Source organism: Drosophila obscura, unplaced genomic scaffold (assembly GCF_018151105.1).
Source record: "Drosophila obscura isolate BZ-5 IFL unplaced genomic scaffold, ASM1815110v1 contig_190, whole genome shotgun sequence".
NCBI classification, from domain to species: domain Eukaryota; kingdom Metazoa; phylum Arthropoda; class Insecta; order Diptera; family Drosophilidae; genus Drosophila; species Drosophila obscura.
Genome location: NW_024542779.1, coordinates 351,681 through 373,293, shown reverse-complemented (window position 1 = coordinate 373,293; position 21,613 = coordinate 351,681). Strand labels below are relative to the sequence as shown.

The window sequence follows — 21,613 nt, the reverse complement described above, 5'->3', positions numbered from 1 at the left end:
TGAACACCGCTCTTTGACCAATAGATTCAGCTTCGTTTGAAGCGGAGGGAGGAACTGCCTTTGAGTTCTTTTTGTTGGGACCAACAATTAGGGGCCCAAATCATCTGTCGAGTTACATATTGACAGCAAAATGTAAGGCAAGTAAGTCAAAGATTTATAAACGTAAGACTTATGCAACCCAAAGCAAGGAAAACATTTATTAAATTAAATAAATAAAAGAAAAGACACCGAAATGCATGTGTGCGGAATCAGTATTTATATGCCTATTGAGAGCATAGAAGTTTGTAGTTTCCTTCATGCGGATTCACTTTTTTGCAGGTTCCTTTTGCATTTTATTAACTCTTTCTTGCCTGCGAGTTATTGGATTTCATTGATAGGAGTTTCCATTGCAGCAGAATGTCATTTGATGTTTCCTTTCATAAATAAATAAATATATAATATATAATAATAAATAAAAATAAAATAAAATAAATAAATAATGATCATGACAGAACTCTTTCTTGAAAACTATTTTCTTTGGTCTTTCTTCAGTCTTTCAAGAGTCATTGTGTGCAGTCTTAAAGAGATTTGTATTAAAAATTGAATTTAATGTCTTGTTTAGTCTTGTGGTGGGGCTTTTGGCTGCTTTGTCATTTTTGCGGTGGGTCAACAACACATTCTCTCTCTCTCTCTTTCGCTGGCATTCTCCATTCTCTCTTTCGCGGTTGCGTCAATGGGAAAGTGACAGTCCAAGAGAGCGGGCTGGGTTGTCAGGCAGGGGGCGAGGTGTGTGAAAAGTTGTCACGAATTTGCATAAATGCTTCATTATAGTATGCCATTATAACTACCACATAAATGTTGTATATACATATGTATCCCCCCTCCTTTTTTTTTTTTATTTATTTTTTTGACCATCATCCCCAACACCTTCACTTTCCGCGCATTTCGTGTGTGTTTTGTGTTTTGTTTTTCATCTTTTGTTTGTGTGTGTTTTTTTTTGTCAATAGAAACTGAACAAATACACGAGATATTTTTGATGGACAAACATCGTCTGTGCATAATTCTGTGGCATATATATCCGATGGGTCGAATGGCGGGAATCTATCCTGACCGTCGGGCATGCCGCTGCCGCAGCCGCTGCCTCTCCTCTTTTATTGCAATCCAAACATAAATCATTGACAAACATTCAGTTTGGGGCGTGTACCCAGCCCCAAGGCAATGCCACTGCCCCGCCAATCGACGATTCAACATTCGATTCAACATTCAATTCGTTTGTCACTGACTTTTGTGCGTGTGCCGCCTCCCCCCCGTCACTGTGCCCGTTGCTGGCGTCTAATTACGAGTCAATTAACAAAATACTAAACAAGAAAACGATAGGAAAACGATATGGCTACCAGAGGAGGAATACGAAGCATGGGATACCCTCTGCCAAGCACGTTTCAGACTGCTAAATGACGTAGGGGCACTTCTTGAAACCCTCTATGGAAGGACGTGCTTCCTGCCAGAGTTGCTCCGGGTAGAAACGTAGAGGCAGAGACGTTTAAATCCATTCAAAGTTATTTTTAAATATACAAAAAAAAAAAAAGAAAAAAAAGAGAAATGAGAAACTTATCCAGTAAATACTTAAAAGTCCTTGGCAATTGAATTATTTTTTAATAAGCCAAAATGAAGAAAAATCGTTTATCACTAAAACTTTTCTTTTGGTTTTTCTCTGGCTCTGAACGATATTCAAAACATTGCTGTCGGTTGCTGTACCCCCTTAGGTACCCAAGGTACCCTTCTGCCTGCAGCAACCTTCGTTACAGGGTAGCAGTAAGTAGCAGCAGCCGTCAAACAGCATTCCACGGGCACAATTCAATTTTAGAATTGTCTCTGGCGAATACCCCCGCGTGTTATTTACGGCGTGAAAGTTGCTCGACCTTTTGTCCAGTCCCCCCATCCGTCTGTCTGTCCGTCTGTCTGTATGTCCGAAAAACGTTTTGCGGAAATCAATGTGCGACATTTTTATTTTTATTATGCCCCCGCGTTGGCTGGTCCGCTGGTCGGCTGGTCTCCCCTTCTCTGGTTGCTGGGTATTGCTGGTCAGAAATTAACAATTAATCGAATATAAATTAACACATTTATGCGTTGGCTGCCAATCGAATGAATGACTGCCGCTGGTGCTGGTGCTGCTGCTGCTGGGGAGGCAGGGGACTTTGGTTCATCATTAACGATATGCTAATTCCTCCACCGCCACTGCTGCTGCTGCCTGTCGCTTCTGATTTATACGCTGCTGATGCTGATGCGTATGCGTATACGTGCTATGTGTATGTGTATGTGTATGATCCCAACCGATTCAATACGATGACGGGCGGATGACGGGAGCGAATCATTTCCCCCCAGCGTAAATTCCACTCAAGAGTGATTCTGTTACCCCCGCCCACCCGCGAATGAAACTTTATCTGAGTCATGGACATGGGCTTTATTTTTGGGGAATTTTTCAACGGATATTTGTAGGCATTGAATGTCGCTTGGCAATCCGACTGGTTATTCCGCATGAAATGTGGCCAATATGGAGGGGAATTCGTAGGAGGAATACTGAAAGCGGAATCACTGTCTGGGTGTGGTAATTGGCTTTTGTTTGGGGGCTGAGACGGAGAAATTTAAAAACGATTTTCCAAGTACGAGGATGAGGGATCGATCTACTTATCTTACAACATACAATTTTTGCCGGCAAGGAATTTAATTTATCTTATGTTTTATCCTTTTTACAAATTTCATTCTTGCTACGATAGTTTTTTCCATTTTATGCTGCTGCTGCTGCTGCTGCTGTTCTGCTGCTGCTACATGCCACATCTTCTGGCTTTCAATTCCCATTGTTTGATTATGAAAATACAATGCACACACACACACATACGCACACGCACACGGAGGGGCACATAATCAATGATGATGATGCATAAAACTGTTACGATATTTATATATTTATTTATTTAATGAAACGCTGCAACGGCAATCAATGGGAATGATGGTGGTGGCAAGCCAAAGCAAATGATGAATACCGTGATTATTATTACGCGCGCGATTATTATTATTATTATTTATTACACACGGGAGGGGGATGGGGGCTACCATTGTGTGTATGGTTGCTCTCGAACTTTGGTTTCGGTCCGGTCCGGTCCGATCTATGGTTTTAAGTCTGTCTGCCGGTCTGCCGGTCGTCGTCTAGAGGCGGAAATGGACAATTGAACGCTGAACACTGAACACTGAACGAATGATAATTAAAACACTGTACAAGTGGTAAATGCGATTGAAGAGCCATAGAGTCAGAGCCAAAGCCAAAGCCAAAGCCAAAGCCAGAGAGCGTCCGGTTGGGAGATTTACACAGACAAAAATGTGAACCCAAAACATGCCAACAATTATGCAAGAAAGACACAAAGCTGGGAGGGGAGACAGAGGCCAGATGCCAGAGGCTAACATAATGAGGGATCGCTTAACGATAAAAGTACACTGAAGAAGTGTACCAATAATGCATGGGAAAACCCCCACCCAAGCAATCATCTAATGCCCAGACACAAACACCCTCAAGCAATCATCCAATCAGCTTTTGTGAGTCACTTTTGTCAATGAAAGATCGTTAATTCAGTCATTTGATTGCCAAAGAGAATTTAAACATTTCTGTGCATTTAAATTTAAATTTTAGTCACAATTTTTGATGCATTTTTGATTTAAAAGAAGTTTGTAGTAACTTTTGCGTGGCTTTTAGGGAATGGATTAGAATACAAAATATTTGCTTAATAATTTGCACATGTTTCACCTCTGAAATCCATCATCAGATCTGCCATCTGCCAGATACTCAATCTATATGTATCTCCTACCTGTATCTGTTTCGGTATCTGTATCTGCATTTATAAGGTGAAACTGCAATTTGTTGTTGAAACGCGTTGGTTGCTGTTGCTGTTGCTGTTGTTGTTGTTATTGGATGTTGTTGAACTTGTTACAGTTTCAAATTAACATTTTTATTGAGCGGTGAGGAGCGCTACCTAACCCCCGTCACCCCCCTTTGAAAACCAATGCCAAACCGGATCGCATTTTGCTTACTTTCTTGTGGGAGGGGGGCCAAGCTCAGCTCAGCTCTCTGTAATAAGTGTCTTGTAGCTGTATCTGTGTATCTATGGGAGTGGGACGCGTGCTGCAAAAATGTTGACCGGTGGCCATGTGCTGGGGCTGGAGCTGGCGCTGGAAGGCAGCTCTTTGGAGCGAGAAACCGAATACACGAAACCGGCTTGACACGTTGCCAAAGTCAGTTGCCTTGTTAACGTGTGTGTGTGTGTGTCTCTCTCTGTATCTGTATCTGTGGTTTTTGTGTGTGTTTTTTTTTTCTATCAAATGCCGTTGTATAGCGTTTTGCTAGCGACTTTTACAGCGCGTGAATCGCGCGTCTATTAAACTTGAACTTGTCGCAGCGATGCGTGCAGCCCGGCAGCCCGCCCGTTCAAGTCAGTGCCACAGCTAAGGAGAAACAGATGGTGGAGTGTGTGGTGCAAGCAGCGATCGGAGCTCTTGGACTGCCACTGACCCAATGGCCAAGCCACAAGCAAAGCCATTGTGGGGCCCTTCTCAGGTGTCCATTCGATGGGGATTTTCGTCTGATGGAAAACTTTCAAGTGCAGTGGAAGGAAGAAGGGGGCAGGAGCAGGAGGGGGGGGGGGGGGGTAGAGGGTGTGTGGACATGCTCTATGGATTTTTGCTTAGGTGCTCCACGCTCCATCTACCGCCTCCATGTTCGCCTCTATCCGCCTCTGTCTTTTGGTCACAACAAAACTTTAAATGATTCGTTAGAGGAGTGGAAAAGTTGGGACCATGGGCCATGCACGCAAGTGGATACATTCCATGATTGGGAGGAAATTCTCGGCCAGCAAATGATGCCCCATTGTTGGAGGGTAAAGTTAGTTCAGCAGCTGGATGCCAGGATCAGTTATTTAACCCCTCCCACCCCTGCAAAGAGGTGCACCCAAAGAGCGAGAGAGAGGCAGAGGCGGAAAGATTCTTTAAGCCAAAAGAAGCCAATCACAAGAGTTGCCCCAGAACTTTCCTAATGAATGGAAATCAAAGCCACACAGCAGCAGCTGCCTTATGTGTTTGAGTGTGTGTGTTTGTGTGTGTGTGTGTGCAACTCCAAAATGAAGTCAAATATTCACATGACTGATGTTGCCTCTGGGCGGAGGGGGTGGCAGGGATGAGCAAACTTTTTGGCAAAGGTAAAATTTATGCAATTTATGACTGGCTCTTAACCCATTGCCTGCCACACATTTTGATGCCTCGCAAAAAAAGAGGAACGAACCCGCATTTCGAATTTGCTATTTGGGCTTCTTTGAGTCGAGAGAGAGCAAGAGAGAGCGAAAGTTGTGTGACAATTTTCGTTTTCGTTTTGTTTTTGGTCAACGCTTTCGCATTCGAGCGACCAAATGGAAGATCTGCTGCAGATCTATCGCAGATCTAACACTGAAACCGGAGTCGCACCGATCGATGATCGCTGATCGATGCCAGGAGACTTTCTCAAAGAGCGATGACCGAATCAAAACGAATCGAATCGGTTGGATTGGATTGATTCATGTGGTGTAGCATGTCTCATGGCTAATAAACGAACGACACAAACAATCTGTGACAGATTATGGTTATGTGAATGTGGCTGTAGCTGTGGATGGACGGGGCCAAAACCCACACACACACACACAGAAACTCCTTGCCTTATGTGGAGTGTAGAGACCGAGACCCCCCAGGGCTATTTTCGTATTTATTGCAAATCTGTTCGGACACACACATGTGGATTCTGGTTGCTCCAAAGGGAAACTCATGAATTTTCAATTCTTTCATCTGTTTGTTCATTACGCAGAGTGTTTGCTGCCAGGCAGCCTGGCTGCCAGGCTGCTGCGTGGGTGGCAGCCAATGGAATTGCAACTGGAAACTGGAACTGGTACTGTGCTGCTGGAGTTTGTGGTTCCCCTGCAGGCAGGCAACCAGCAACCCATAAAATAAAGAAATATGCAATTAACTTTGGGAATACTGGCAGTTCTACTATGTACCTTGAGGGGGGGCTTACTGAATGTATTTCTTTCAATAATAATATATATTTTGGCTCTGTTGGATTTCTGTTAATTAATTTCTAATTTAAAATTAAATTGTAGCTTAAGAGTCTAATGAATTTATTTTTCTTTGCATAGTAATTATCAATTCTAAATTATTTTTAATTTAATTTAGCTCATTTGGTATTTATAAACATATTTAATAGATTTAAATTAAATTAAATTTAAAATTAAATTTTATATTTAAGAGATTTAAATTAAATTTGAATTTAATTTAATTAAATCTATAAATAAATAATAATAAATACTAATAGATTTAAATTAAATTTGAATATAATTTAATTTAAATCTATTAAATATAAAATAAAATTTAAATTTATTAAATAAATAAAATAATTAAAGTTATATTAAATTTAATTTAAATCTATTAAATTTAAATTTTATAAATTTATATTAAATTTTATATTTAATGGATTTATGTACTCTAAGTTTATTAAATTTATATTATATTTTATATTTAATTATTTAAGTTAAATTAAATTAAACTTTAAATTTTATGTTTAATAGATTTAAATTTAAATTTTATGTTTAATAGATTTAAATACGTTGGGATTTGATGGGATGTTTTATGGAGCCGTTTCTGGTCTGGAATTTGAATGTTTTATGGATTTAAATCTATATGCGGTGTGCAGAGTGTGTGAGATCTCTTTGGGGGCTTCCATTTCCATTTACGAGTAATTAATTACTCGATTGATTGGAACACTGCATTCAGGGCTCAAGTATCTCCAGTCTTGCGTCTGCTGCCTGCTGCCAGAAATAAAAGAATTTCCCATGCAAATCATTGTCTTGAGTTCACCTTTAGCCACCTTCCCCACCTCCCCACCTCCCCACCTTACAGTTCCAGTTGCAGTTCCATGGACAGACACTCGGCAACCTTTCGAAGCACTTTTCAGATGGCCGAGGGAGGGGCCGAGGGGCGTATCCCATCAAATAATTTTAGTTGTTTGCCATCGCCATGCACACGCCCTTGTCGGATGCATTCGGCTGCACTCTAATTACATTTCCAGTGTGGCCAGGCGCACTTATCATCATCGTCAAGCAGCAGCAGCAGCAGCAGCAGAAGCAGCAGAAGAGAGAGGCAACAACATGAGCAGAGGAGGACTCTGAGCCAGAGCCAGAGCCCAGACTCAGAGCCAGACCCTCGGCTGTGCGCTCAAGCGTAAGACTTCTTGTTTTCTAATTTGGCCCAAACCTTTTTGACCAAAACGCAGACAGACAGAGACGAACGAACAAGCACAAAAACATAAAGAGAGAAAAAAAAGCCATCAAATGAACACAGAGAGTACAACAAAAAGAAGACCGAGAGAACTGAAGAGGTAATTGAACCAAGATGTAACCTTGAGTGGGGCACCAAGCTCTTTTCTTTTCTTTTCTCTTCTGCTTTGCTTTTTTTTTGTGCCAACAATTTTCAAGCATTTTCTGAAGGAGTCTCTCTCTCGCGCTCTTTGTGAGAGGCAAATGAATATCGACCAGAGGTGAATGATGTTGCAAAGAGTCTTGAGACACACTGGGCCCCCGCCCATCCTCCTGCCCCCATCCTTGCTGAACAATTCGCGCATCATTTGTCAAGAATTCGATTTAAGTTTTGTTTGCAATTGCAGCAACCAGACCACCCATCCACCCATCCAGCAGCCCAAACAAAAAGTCCACTCCACTTTCCTGCAAGTTTGCCCATCTTCAGGTTGCTAGTTCTCCATCATTTTTGGCCATTCAATTGGAATGCTGATTAACTGTGCCACTCCCGCGGTACCCGCCACTGAGTCCCTCAGTCCCCTCAACTGCAACACTTGGCGTGTGTTTTTCTTCGGTTAGATGTTTTGTGCCTGCCTTTCGGCAAGTTCTCTGCTAAGATGTTGTTATTCCTGGACTAATAGCTTGAATTAATTGCTATTTATTGAGGGGCAAAAAGCAGGGGTAAAGCATCCTGAATGGCGACACCTCTGGGCCATGGAAAAGTTACAGCCAGCGAGGGAGCGAGCGAGCGAAAACTTTCATATTTCGGGTAGGCTAATGAAGGCTAAAGCTGTCACACAGCCACACAGTCTGTCGTCTGCCACCCACAGGCACTCTTTTTTGGCACTCCTCTTTGGCTGAGTGGCTAGTGGGAGTGCCCCGGATGACAGCGGCACAGCAAGTAAGTCCGCGTTTGAGTCGTTACCCCAAGCAGAGACTCTTCTTCTATGAAGATATTCTACATCGCTGTAGGGTGTCTGGCATTCGTCTGATCTCTCTCTCTCTCTGTCTGTCTTTGGCATTTTCGGGCCTTTTGCAATTGACCGCATAATAAATTTGTGCAGCATTTCCAGGAGAACAAAAAACGAAGGAACGAGCCCTAAAACTAGAACTGGAGCTGCAAGTGGAAGTGGAAGTGAAAGCCATTGCAGTTTAGTTCTTCCTCTCGTTGTCGTCAACTTTTAATTTGTTTTAAAAACTTTTTGATTGTTTCTCTGTTGCTGTTGCAAGTCCCCGCTGCTTTTGCTGCTGCCTCTGCTGCTGCTGCCTCTGCTGCTTCTGTTGTTGCTTGTTGCTTCTGCTGTGGTTGGTGGCATGCAAATGATTTGCTTAGCTGGAAGCCGGAGAGCAGGGTCCTGTGCTGCTGCTGCTGCTGCTGCTCTGGGCATTCATTTGCCAGTTGCTTGATTAAATTGTCTCCTCCCTTTGGCCTGGCATCTCCTGGCATCTCCTGGCGTATCCTGGCATCTACTGGCATCTACTGGCATCTCCTGGCGTCCCCTGGCTTCTTCTTATTTAAAGTTTTTAATTTCATTTTATTGATACTGGCCAGGCAAAGGAATAACAGCTTTAAGCATTGTTTTGTCATTTGCCAGGATGTCGCCGCCGTCACACTGCCACTGCCACACTGTCACTGCTGTTGCTGCCCCATCTGCCGCTGCTGCTGCTGTCGTCAGCTTTCTGACCCTCACAAAGGCAACAATTTGCGGCCGAGAGCCACAAGGCAACTGCCGATCAGGGCAGGGTGTAGCAGCAACAGCAGCAGCAGCAGCTGTCATTACAATTTCCGCACACATTTCAAAGACAAGGCAGTCAGTCGCCTTTGTCGATGGAGGATGTGGCTGCCGTATTACGGTACGTTACGTTGCGTTACCTGTGGCATCAACAGCAGAAGAGCAACATCTCAAGGCAGTTGTGACAGCTGAGCGCTGGCAACGCTCCTCCTACTCCGCCCACTCCCACTCTCCCTCTCACTGGCAGGGACACAACATTAACTTTTGGCTGATGAGTGAGTTGCATTTGAATGCAACCGGCGGCACGTGGCAACGTGCTCTCTGCACGGCTGAGGCAGCCACACAACGGCAACAGCATGTGAAAACGTGCCAGAAATGCGACTACCGTTACTGCCTACATAATTATAATTTGAGATGGGATTGGGGGTGGCGTGGAGCGCACGGATCCATAAAATTCTGAGAGCCCCTGACTACTCGCTACTCTTTGATGAAAATAGTCCGTACTCGTCAATGAGTAGATGAGTCGCCACTCGTTGAGGAAAGAACTCGTCAGTGACATGCACTTCCTCTTGGAGATCCGCTTCCGCTTGGCTCCCATCTCTAGACGTAAAAGCTGCTCGATCTCTGCTCGAATGTTCTGTTCCTCTTGCAGTTGCAGTTGGCAATAAGTTCATGTTACTGGTGCGCACAGACCCACGCACACACACGTTCAAATGCATGCCGCATGCCACTGATCAATGGTCAGACAGCACGCGCCTCTGCTGCCAGCTGCTGTGCTGTTGCCTCGAGTGAGTGAGTCAGCAACATGCTGGAACATGCAGCAGGCAGCATTCTAATTTATTTATGTTAATGCAATAAAAGCAGCACTCAATTTGCTGCACATTCAAATGCTTTTTCTAGTGGCACCCCCCCCTGACGTTCCACTTGCAACAGACTTCAGTGGTTGCAGCCAACCTTATCGCGGCGACACCAGCCGCGGCCAAAGGGGCAGCACTGGCGGCAGGGCAGCGACTAACCTTGTTACTGTTATTTAATTTCACTTTTGGTATACACTTGGCTCGCTTGCGGTGGCAACGGTATATCGATTGAGAGGCGCGGTTAATCACTTGATCGAAGCGCAACGAATCCTAATCCTAATCAACGAGTAGCGAGTATATTCTTCATTCATCATTCATGAACGAGATGACTAACGAGTCTTGTAATCAACGAGTAGCGAGTATATTCTTCATTCATCAACGAGTTGCTAGTATGCTCCGCAACGAGTACCGAGTCTTTTTTGGAGTAACGAGTAAGCTCTTCTTCCAGTCTAGTAATATATATTCAACAAACAGTGACTAGTGCAGCAAGCAACGAGCAGCGATTATTCCCTTGAAGTAGTAGAAAATAAGTATTATTCTTGATCGCACCAAAGGGTATCCCCAGCTTCGATGGAGCCCCCTGAAAGACTAGCCCACCTTTTTTTTTTGCTGCTGCTGTTTGTTTTCCCATTTGTTGCCATATTTCTGTTGCTTGTTGTCTGTGCCACACACACACACACACACACACACACATTGCTTTTTTTCTGTTGTTGCCGCATGATTTATGGCGTTTTGTGTCTGTGTCTCTAATTTTTTTTTGCACCAGTTGTTGCACTGTGGGGGCAATGTGGCAAGAACTGTAGTTGGAGCTGGTACCCAGAGTCCAGAGAGAGAGAGAACGAGCGAGGCGAGATCAAAGGGAATTCCTGTGGTACATAATTCTTAGACCTATGTAGGTTTTTGCTTTGTGTGTGCCACACTGTGCGGCAGGCGACTCCTGTGACTACTGCGACTGTTGACTGCTGTTCATAGACTGCTACTGCTGCTGCTGCGCCTCTTGGACCCTTGGACTTTGGGAGTTCATAAACGCCCCGCTCCAGTCCAGTCCCCCTCTGTGTGGCAACATCATTTGCATTTGTCATACATATATTTATATGAGCGGAGGTCGCTGCCACCGAATGCAGTTGGCAACATGATTTGCTGCCCCAGAAAGTGGCAGAGAGTATCTTTTATTATTTGCCAAAAAAAAACGGAATATAAACAGGCGGAGGAGAGGTCTATGGGGTCTTACTTCCATTTAATAATAAAGTCATACCCTCCACCCCTCCACGACCATTTGCATTTGTGGCTTGTGCGCCTCCTTGGCCATTGCTATTGCCATTGTCTCGTTATTTATTCACATTCACATTCATTTATTCGCATTTGGCCATGTCCATGTCCTTGTCCCTGTCCCTGTCCTTGTGCCATGGCCATGGGTGTGGCTTCCAGCGTATCCTTCAGCAGGAGAACATTTTAAATGCCATTTTAATTATATTTGGTTTTTGGTGCAGCAACATTTTGGGCTGTCTTATTTTTGTATGTTTGGGTGTCTTGTGTGTCCTGTGTGTCTTGTGTGTCCTGTGTGTTGTTTCGTCTCGAGTGCAAGTTTTTCAATTAAAATTAAATAAAACGACATAAATCATGGCCCTCTCTGGCTGTCTCTATTTGAGCCGAAAAGAGCAGAGCCGAGCAGAGCAGCGACCCCGCAAGCAACTTCATTTTATGGACCCAAAACATGGACCACGGCTTCGGCCACGGCTGCTGCTGCTGACTGACAGACTGACTGACATCCTGTTTTTGTGTGTGTTTGTTTTTTTTGGGTAGGAAGCAGCAAAGCGGCGAGTGTTGCACTTGTCCAACCCAATCATTAATCAAAGCGCAGCAGCCTCCCCTTAGTGGAGAGGCACAAGCAGCAGACAGTCAGAAGAAAATACTTTTCATGGAAGAAGCAACAGAAGCAACAGCTTTTCTACGTAGATTTAGATATTCCACGGACAAGTGTCAAGCAAAATGGGGCGAAAATCATAACAGATCTTATCTGCTCGGGTTAGATAAAAGCAGTAACAAAGAGCTGACTTGTATGATATTTATTCTGGGACACTTCACTCTACCCCCCACTGACTCTGGGCAGAAATTTCCATTATCGACCACTCTCCCAGTGGTCCCCCCCCCCCGGAGGTTGGAGCGTGTGACACTCGCAGATGGAACTTGACTACTGTACGCCCACAGCATTGTGCACTTTTATCAACGCCAATTGCAATTGTTTTTAATAATTCACTTTCACTTTTTGTCGCGAACCGTGGAAAAACCTTGAACCACATTTCCACGAGCACGCCCACACATGGCATGTATCTGTGTATCTGTAGCATGTGCACTGACACTCTGGTGACCCAGACCGAGACACAGACACAGAACAAAAGGAATATCAGATGTGTGCCTCTTTGCGCTGTTTAAAATTCAGCAATTGGCAGGAACAACTTTTAAAGATTGCAACACATGCTCGTATAGTCCCGTCCTGCAGCAGCACTTCTCGGTCGTGGGTCGTGCGGCAACTCACTTCGGTCGCGGGTCATGCGGCAGCTCTCCTCGGTCTGCGCTGCCGCCGCTAAATGAACTTTCTACTGTAAGTGTATCGCTGAACAAGCGTTCAGGTATTCCCCATGCTCGTTTGCATATGCGATTGTCTCTGCCTCCCCCCTCCCCTAAAATGTATCTGCGTAACTGTGTCTGCTCTTTCAATTTGTATCTTTTGCTGTGGGGCAGCACTCGAGACACGAACAGCAGTTGTTGCCGTCGCCGTTGCCATTGCCGTTGCCGTTGCCATCGCCGCAAGAGGCAAATAAAATTAATGAGCTTAGAGGTAAACCAAAAACCCCAGGCCAAAAGCCGAGACAATGTTTTCGCAACTTCTCCCAAGACTCTCCTCTGCCGCCTGCCGTCTGCCTCCTCGCTTTAAGTCCTTTTAAATAAAGTCTACATTGGGATATCCACCGCCCCCCCCCATCAGACAGCCATCCCATCACACAGCCTCCAGTCTCAAGAACCGCTTTTCCCTTTGTTTTATTTTGTTGCAGCCACAGCAGCCGCCACGTCAAAAGCAGCTTCCAAAGAACCAGCAGCAACAGCAGAGCAGCCACCCGAGCAGTCCTCAGCAGTCGTTGTCGCTGTCGTCCCTTCTGGTCACCGTGTGGCACCATTTGCCAACGAGAAGGAGCGCATTCGTCAGGTAAGCTTATGGTACAAGCTTACAAGCTTGGTCCCAAAACCAATCCAATCTTCGGGACACAAAAAAACGAATACAGGGGCAGGGCTCACGATGCGACGATGTTGCTGACAGGAGCCTTAAATTTCAAAAAAACAAAATACGCCTTGGACTCACTCGCCAGGCGACAAAATAGTCCAAAAAATAAATTTTTGTTTCCATGCTTGGCTGGTTCTATATTTAATGTAATTCTTGGAACAGTAGGAAGATCTCTTATCTGCCCCTTATCCGCCCATCACAGATCTCAGAGATATCACACCAGAGAGACTGCGAGAGACTGGGAGAGAGTGCCCCCAGTTGTTATCATCTTGAGTGGATGGAAAAACAGACCCAAGGTCAGCCAACTGATGTGTCTTCCGTTGCTGTGTATCTGTAGCTTATGTTATCTAGGGGAATTATCTCACAACTTATGGCAGAACAAGCAGAGATTGCTTGGAATGTGTGTGCTCCGTAGTACTTACATGTGGGCCTTTCCAAAAAGGTTTGCAAGTCTCTTTTGCCTTGAGTAACCTTAATTTTCCTCACTCTTTCTGCTGCAGTTCTTTCTTTAGAGGAAACAATGGTGTTCCATTCCGTGGGTTCCCACATTTCGGGGCATACTCTCTGTCCCTCTCTCTGTCTATGTAAAAATAACATCCATTGATGGTAGTGGCAGATCTTTTAAAGATTGAAGATCTGAGTAGAAGATCCTGCAGATTGAATATCATGTGCAGGCGTGTCCTTTGGTATAAGAATGCCCGCTGTTCCATTCCATTGGTGCTCTCTAGTTGTGCCAATATTTCGAATGTTCCCTTTTGGTGGGTGGATTTTGGTTTTTCCATCCATAAAAGCAAAAACAAAATACGAAAAAAGAAAGCAAAACTCTTCTATATAATATTTAAGCCTATTTATTATATTTTAACTTGTTCAATGTTCCGTTCAGTGTGCACTGCCCCTCGGTAGCTCCATAGCTGACCCGTTCCCCTCCCCGCCATTCCACTTTTGCTGTCCGTTTCTTTCCGGTCTCCTGCTCTCAAGTGGCAGGCCATGAAATGGCCAACGGGCACACATCATCCTCCTCCACTCTCCTCCACACACACCGAATGCCGCTGCCAAAACAACAAGCAGCCATCCCACACACATACACACACACACACACAATGAACAATGAGCAATCCTGCAACAATCCGAACATCAACAGCAACAGCACATCAAGGCGGTGGCAAGGGGCATCCACAAGGGGCATACAACATGCTGCTGCTGCTGTTGCTGCTGCTCGCATTAAACGTTTCGTTTTCATACCGCTGATGGCAGGCAGCCTTTCGAATGGGCGGCTGGCGGCTGTCCAGTCCTATGTGCTGTATGTTGTGCAGGTCCTGCCCCTGCCTGCCTGTTGTGTGCCTTTTTTTTTTTGGGTCAGAGTTTCGTTCTCTTTGATTTCTTTATCTTTTATCTGTTGGCGTTGGCCTTTTTTATGGGTTGGGGCTGCCACACGTGGCCCGGGGGCCCATTCGCATTATCGGCTGCACATTATCTCTCCTCTCTCTCGGGGTCTCTCTCTCTCTCTCTGTGCATTGTTCTCCGCCCCGAGGAGACACACACACTTACACACGACACTCGACTCCATGCATCATCTAATTTATGGCCTAGACAGCGGCCAGGCAGGCGGCATGGGGCGGAGCATGGGGCAAGCTGCTTTCATTTCATTAATTATGCAGCGAAAAATCAACAGGGGCAGGTGCCAGTGGCAGTGTGGCAGTGCCGCTGGAGATGTGAGCGTGACACGTGCAAGTGCGTGCAACAAATGGGAGAATTTTGCGGATAATTCCCTTGAAGTACATATATGGGAATACAAATGGAGTTATTTTATTTTATTCGAATACTCCGCTCGGCATAGCGACATATTTCCGGGCGACATATCTCCTGGCAGGCCCTAGCGACATATGCTGAAAAATGTATGGCAGGAGATATGTCACCCGGAGATATTTCGTTACTCCACTCCGCTCATGTGGGCTGCCAAAAATCAATTCAAATTCTGGGCTCGGGGCCATCGAAATGCAGGTTAGGACGCATGGAAACTGCACCAAGAGCTCTGGCATGAGTATAGCTGGGATTCCAAATATATGTACGAGTACTGTGGATCGCAGAAGAGCTCTACTGAGAATATATTCAGCAATCGAATGGGCATCAATGGTTCCATCAGGTGCTTTCGATTGAATTACCTTTCTAGCTAATAAAAGTTGAATCTTCACTTTAAAACCCAATCGATGGGCATTCAATTATGCTCCTATTTTATACGATATTTGTATATATTCATTATGCACTTTTTAGCATCTTTTTTCGCTCAATCCTTTGCGTGCTCTCACGCGCTCATCTCTGATTTGGTTGCTCGCCAAAAACTCCTTTCAGTTTCCCTGCCTGCCTGCCACCCTACCTGCCTCACTGCCACCCACTCTGCCGCTCGCTTGCTTGCATTTTTTTTTGTGTGTTTGTTTTGTTTTGTGCGGCTTGAATTTGTTGTTTCTTGTTTCTGTGGCTGTGTTTCTGCCACAAAATCTGTTTATGCGCCTCCAGCAAACAGCTCCAGCTCCAGTCGCTGGCTCTCCTCCTGCTGCTGCTGCCTCCAATGGCATGGCAGTCCATGGACTGCATTTGACTTTTATATGCGAACTAATTCATGAAAAATGCATCATGCCTGCTGCTCGCTCGCTCGACTGCTTCTTGCTGCTGGGGGCTGGGGGCTGGCTCTTGGCTTGGGGAGCTGCAAGCTGGGGACTGGGGGCTGGCTGGCAGTTTGAAGCCTAAATGAAGAAAAACCGGCCACCATAAATCGTTGTCGTTTTGTTGTCGTCATCGGAGTTGGAGTTGGGTCGAGTCGGAGTCGCTGCCACTGCTGCCACTGCTGCTCTGCTGCTGTTGCTGCTGCGAATGTGAATGCAATTTGTGAATGGCAAAACGGCGAATGGTGGTAGCCCAGCTGCGAGACGACTCCATCCCAACTCGCATCTCCGGAGTGCCGTGTGCTCTCTCACGCTCTCGCTCTCTCTCTGTGCAACACATCACTCTGGGGTTCTTGCCCCTCTTTTTGTTCGTGTGGCAAATAATTAAATTAAGATTTTTATGGCTTAATTGGATGTTTGTCGTCAAGTGACGAACGACTTCCATGGCCCGTTACATTTTGCATGGTTTTGTGGCTGCCACAAAATGCGAAACACTCGTACCACATGCAGCAAACGGCAGGCAGTTGGCAGCAGCAAGCAGCCAGCAGGCAGCCAGCAAGTGAAAGGCAAAACTGCATCCAGCCAGCACTCCAGTGCGATGGGTGGGTGGGTGGTCTCTGCGCTCTGCGCGCTGCTTTGATCTCCAAAAAGCCAACTGAGTGGACACTGGACATTGGAATCGAGTGGCAGACAGACAGACAGAGAGAGGAGAGGTCTGAGAGGCCACAAGTGGCCGCAAGCAAAAGCAACAAAAAAAAAAAAACAAGGGTTCTAAGAAATGTCAAATGCTGCGGCTGCACTCGATTTTTGCTCTCGTTTCGATTGTTCGATGGCAACTCTGGCATTCTGGCATTCTGGCATTCAACTCTGGCATTCGGCACTCGCAAGATGGCCCCATTGCAGGCGCTGCTTCTGAAAGGTTTCCATTGAATGACCAACAGAAAAAACCACTGCCACTACGGCACATGACACGCATTTTGTTTGTGCATTCTCCACTCATTCTTTTCTGTAGCAAAGATATATATTTGGTTCCTAAGTATCTGCACCTACTGCATTGGTTAGCAGGGCCTTTGCGCTCATCCCAGCCTCAGTTCCGAGTGCCCCCGTTTCTGTTTCTGTTTGCTGTTTGTTGTCTTTTGGGGTTACCTGAAATCTGCACAGAATCTAAGCTCACGACACGACACGACAACGACGACGACGACGACGGCTGCTGCAATCCTTGAACTTTTCTGTTCTGTTTCGCTTTTCAAATATGCATAGCGGCATGAAAAAGTCGCGTCGTGGGTCAGGCAGAAATGCTGTGGCATGGGGCATGGCGGGCAGCAGTTTGTTTGTAAACGAAGGCGTTGCAATGGGTGGCATGGGGATGCTGCTGCTGCCTTTTGGAGATGGGTTGGGTTGGGCTGGTTGCTTTTGCATTCGGCTTTCATTAACATGCAGTTGACTTTGGGTCCGGGCCATCGCCATCGTTGCCATCAAAAGCATAAATTCCATATGCAAATTGCGCGGTAAGGAAGGAAAGGAAAGGCGGCAGGTCGCAGGCTGCAGGCGGCAGGTCGGTGGTTTACTGCTGGTGTGGCTATGCCACACACACTTTTTTTTGTGCTGCCGCCCCGTTGCACAGTGCCTGTCACGCGGCGCCACAAAGGCATCCAAGAATGAAAGAAAATGGCAAAAGCCAAGCCGAACACAGCCTTCGCCGCACTGCCACACAAAAACTTTTCCAAGATGAAAACCCAAAAATGAACCGAAACTGGACGCTAGCGTAGGATCTGTGCTCAGCTCAGCTCTGCTCTGCCGGACCTTCCAAAAGAAGTGAATTTCACGCACAGATGTGGCACGCAGAATTCTGGGGCGCCCATCTAGAATGGTGCACCATTTGGGTGTGAGTGGCAGGCCCAGGCCCAGGCCCCAAAAAAACATTGCATTTTCTGTTGCATTCTGTGCTGAGCTCACAGCTCTCAGCACTCAGCTCTCCCTCTGCTGTTGCTGTCATTTGCTGCTGCCTTTTGTTGGCACTTCTCGCAGCGACTCTCGCACTGCCCATGCAAGCCAATTACGCCCATGCCCATGCACATGCCCATGCCGTTTGCCCAGCTAAATATTCATTTTATTTATGCAATTAAAAGGCATTAAGACACTGCCTTATAATGCGTTTCATCTTGTTCTTACGTTATACTAATTAATGCGTAAGTACTGCCGCAAAGGTGCTTTGCAGGGCAGCAATGGCCACGCCACGCTGCCAGTGCTGCCAGTCTACTACCAGTGCTGCCACGCTGCCCGTGCTGCCCATTCGTGTACCGAATCATTTGATTCCACAATGAGAGCTGCAGTCTGCAACTGGCAACTGCATTTGTGCCCCACCGTCACGTAACGTGGCTTAACGTCACGCTTTACGTGGCGTAATCGTAATCGAAAATCGAAGCAATCGGCTGACGTCGCCGCCGTCGCTGCCTATCACATGTCGCTATCACTGCGCCGCAGCGCTGCCATCGTTCGCTCCCAGCCCGATTTGCCAGACAAATATTTTGCAATTTGTTCACGTAATTGTCTCACGTCAATAGAGAATAGGGAACGTAACTCCCATCCCATGCACCCTCAGCTTGCTACGGCGGGGGTTGGGGGGAGCTTAGCACCTGCGGCAGAATAACGGAATCTATTGACTTATTGCCGCCACATTAAGCGGCAGCAGGATGACATGGCAGGGGAGGGAGCAGGATCCATTCATTGCCCCACCATCCATGCCGTGCAGTCTGCTCCTCAGCATCTCTCCCGCATGTCACACACAGCGTCTTGACAATTTTCGGCAAATGTTAGCTGAAGCGTTGCCTGCTGCACGTTGCACGCTGCACGCTGCATGTTGAAACGAAGGATGCAGCAGCAGCGGCAGCAGCATCCTTGGCGCATTGCAATCAAAGTCAGAGCCCAAATGACTGACAGCGAGACGAGACGAGAACTTACAGATACTCCATGTACGCCATGTGTCTGTCTGTCTGTCTGTCTGACTGTCTGTCTGTCCGTCTGTCTTCTTCATCTATCTATCTATCTGTCTATCTATCTATCTGTGTGTCTTTCCCCCGTGTCCCTTTCTGTATGCGTCATTCAAATGCCGTTGACAACTCGCAAAAGAGACCTCGAGACTGCGATTCTGAGACTGCTACTGCTACTCCACTGATGGGTGATGGGTTGATGGGTGGACTGTCGCTCAGGGGACGACTCAGACTGCGACTGAGACTCCGACGACTGTCAGACAGGCACCATGCCACCAGCCTAGCATTTGACTGCTTCCTTATGTTGTTAGCTGGAACGTGACAAGAAAATCAAATACGCAAGAGTCCACAACGACTGCTCTCTGTCGCTGATTCTCTCTCTCCCCCTTCCTCTCCCTCTCCTCCTTTATCTGCTTCACAGATAACAGGACAGAGTCTCACAAGTCTTTGGGCTGCTGCTGCTGTTGCTGTGCTGCATGTTGCATGTTCCCAGCACTGATTTCAGTGGCATGCAACAGCCAAAGCTAAACATTTCGTGTCGCATTTATAGACAACGTGCGGCCCAAAGTTTTTTCGTCTTCTACTTTTCTTTTTTTTGCACTTTTGCACCACATGAAATACCCTTTTTGTGGTAAGGAGAGTTCGCTTTCGATTAGAAGGGATCTTCCTTCGATAGATTAAAGATTAATTCAAATCCATATGAAATGGATATGGAATAATGAAATGTGTTGCATATTGGCCAAAAATTGGATGGCTATAATATCATTTAATTTAATGGAAATCGTAGGACTGCAAGTCAAAGCTTGTTGCGCGTCTAAATTCAGACCGAGGAGCGCTGCTGCAAGACGCATAGCGAGTGCTGATATGCCGATAAATATACGAGAAAAGTTAGAGCTACATTTACATATGCAAGTGGAAATATTGTTCTGATTTATGGTATTAAAAATACGAACTTTGGAACTATAATTGCGAACTAGTCAGAGCCGACCGAGGAGCGCTGCTGCAGGATCACCAACACAAAGGAAAGCCATACAAATATTTATATATGCAATTTCCTATTTTTAAACATTTTCAGGGTATTTTAGACATCGACTTTGCACATTTCGATTTCCTGTGGCTTTTCGGGGGGTTTGTCTGGGGTTAAACGTTGATTTGCTTCTCGTTGAAATTGTTTCCCAATTGCGTTTGCCACTGCCACGCTGCCACATATGTATGTGTGGAGGAGTAGATGCTGCTCCCCCCCTTGGAAATTGCCATAATGGGTTACTAGAAACAGCAGCAGCATCAGCAGCAGCAGTCGGAGAAGAAGATGCGCTGCGCCACACAGTCACAGCTACAGATACAACTCAAAAGATACGAGATGCAGATACTGGCACGAGGGAGGGATGGGATGGGGTTGTGGGGAGATGTGTTGTGCTGTGGGTCAAGGAATTGTCGTGCGCTTTTGCCGCTGCCTGCCTCACGCTCCCTCTCATTGTGGCAATTGTTGGCATTATTCGGTTACGTAAGCAGCTGACGTAATTTATCAGCAGTCACGTAATGTCAACTATCTTGCAGATACATCCAACAGCCTCACAGCTCCGCAGCTCCACAGCATCCCAGCGTATGACGCGTGGAATGCCGCTTACTTGCGAGGGGGGAATATCCACAGTGTGGTGGGTGGATGGGTGGCACTTATCGCAACAGCAGCAGTGGCGCAGCTACACCCACACGTAACGTAAGCAAACGTAAGAGAAAGGGCGAAAAATGGCTAAGGAACGACCGATAATTCAGCTAATGCTGCCAGATCCAAGAAAAAAATGTAACAACGTATTCACTGAAGAAAGATCAGCAAAGAGAATTAATTGATATTCGAAAATAACGAAAAAGTATGTCGCTCAATAAGTGTAGTTATGGCTGTACGATCGGGGGGCTGTTGATTCGGCACTCTTAGAGCAGATAGCACGCGGCTTATGGATCAACTCTGAGTGCATAAACCGAAGGCAATGGGGCGCGGTACCCGGTACCATTTGTGGTCACTCTTCTGCATTTAGAACCTTCGCATAACCTTTTGCCCATAACAAAATGCCGACACTCTCTATTTTCTTTTGCTATTAAGCATCCCGCAGAATATATAAAAACAGTAAGCGGAATAAATAGTAATATTAGTAGTAATAGAAGTAGTAAATAGTAATAGTGGAAGCTCCAACCACATATACTCTGACCTTCATTCGTTGATTCATGGACTCGCCATTCCAGTCTGCTTTTTATTTGGGAAAATATATTTAAAAATTGTAAAATCCCTGAATCATATGCCGCCCTGTCATTGCGCCCTGTGGAAATTCATGAATGAATTTCTGTTGCAGTATTGGCACGCCCCCACACCCCACAACCATTGCAACCCATCCGCAGTTCCCTTCCTGAGGATGCGGCCAAAAGTATCTCAATGTGAATGTCCTTGAGTCCTGGAGTTCTGGCGCAGTTCTTTTGGCCTCGCTTCCTCCTCCTCTTTTTGCATTATTAACATTTTGGTGGATGGACAAGAGCCTTCCGCTTGTGGGCGTAGTAGTGGGTGGGTGGGGGCTGGGGGTAGGTGTGGCCAGTGCCCCATTTGTATTGCGGCATGTTGCGGCACACAGTAGTGCTGCGTCAGGAGGAGGCCCAGGGGGCCAGGGGGTCCGGGGTCCCTTTTTTCAATTTGCATATTGGCCATCGCCATCGCCCGTCCCGTTTCATGTCTTTTGACAATTTGCCGCATTGTTTGGTTGTTTGTCTGT

General features: G+C 46.0%; 1 protein-coding gene across 1 annotated transcript in view; it reads left to right on the top strand.

Moving 5' to 3' along the window:
• Positions 1-21,613, top strand: part of LOC111071970 — an 85,001-nt gene that overhangs the window by 54,344 nt on the left and 9,044 nt on the right. Inside the window, exon 4 of the mRNA XM_022363531.2 lies at positions 12,981-13,132. The gene's annotated coding sequence lies outside the window, so the exon portion shown is untranslated. The remainder of the gene's footprint in view (positions 1-12,980; positions 13,133-21,613) is intronic.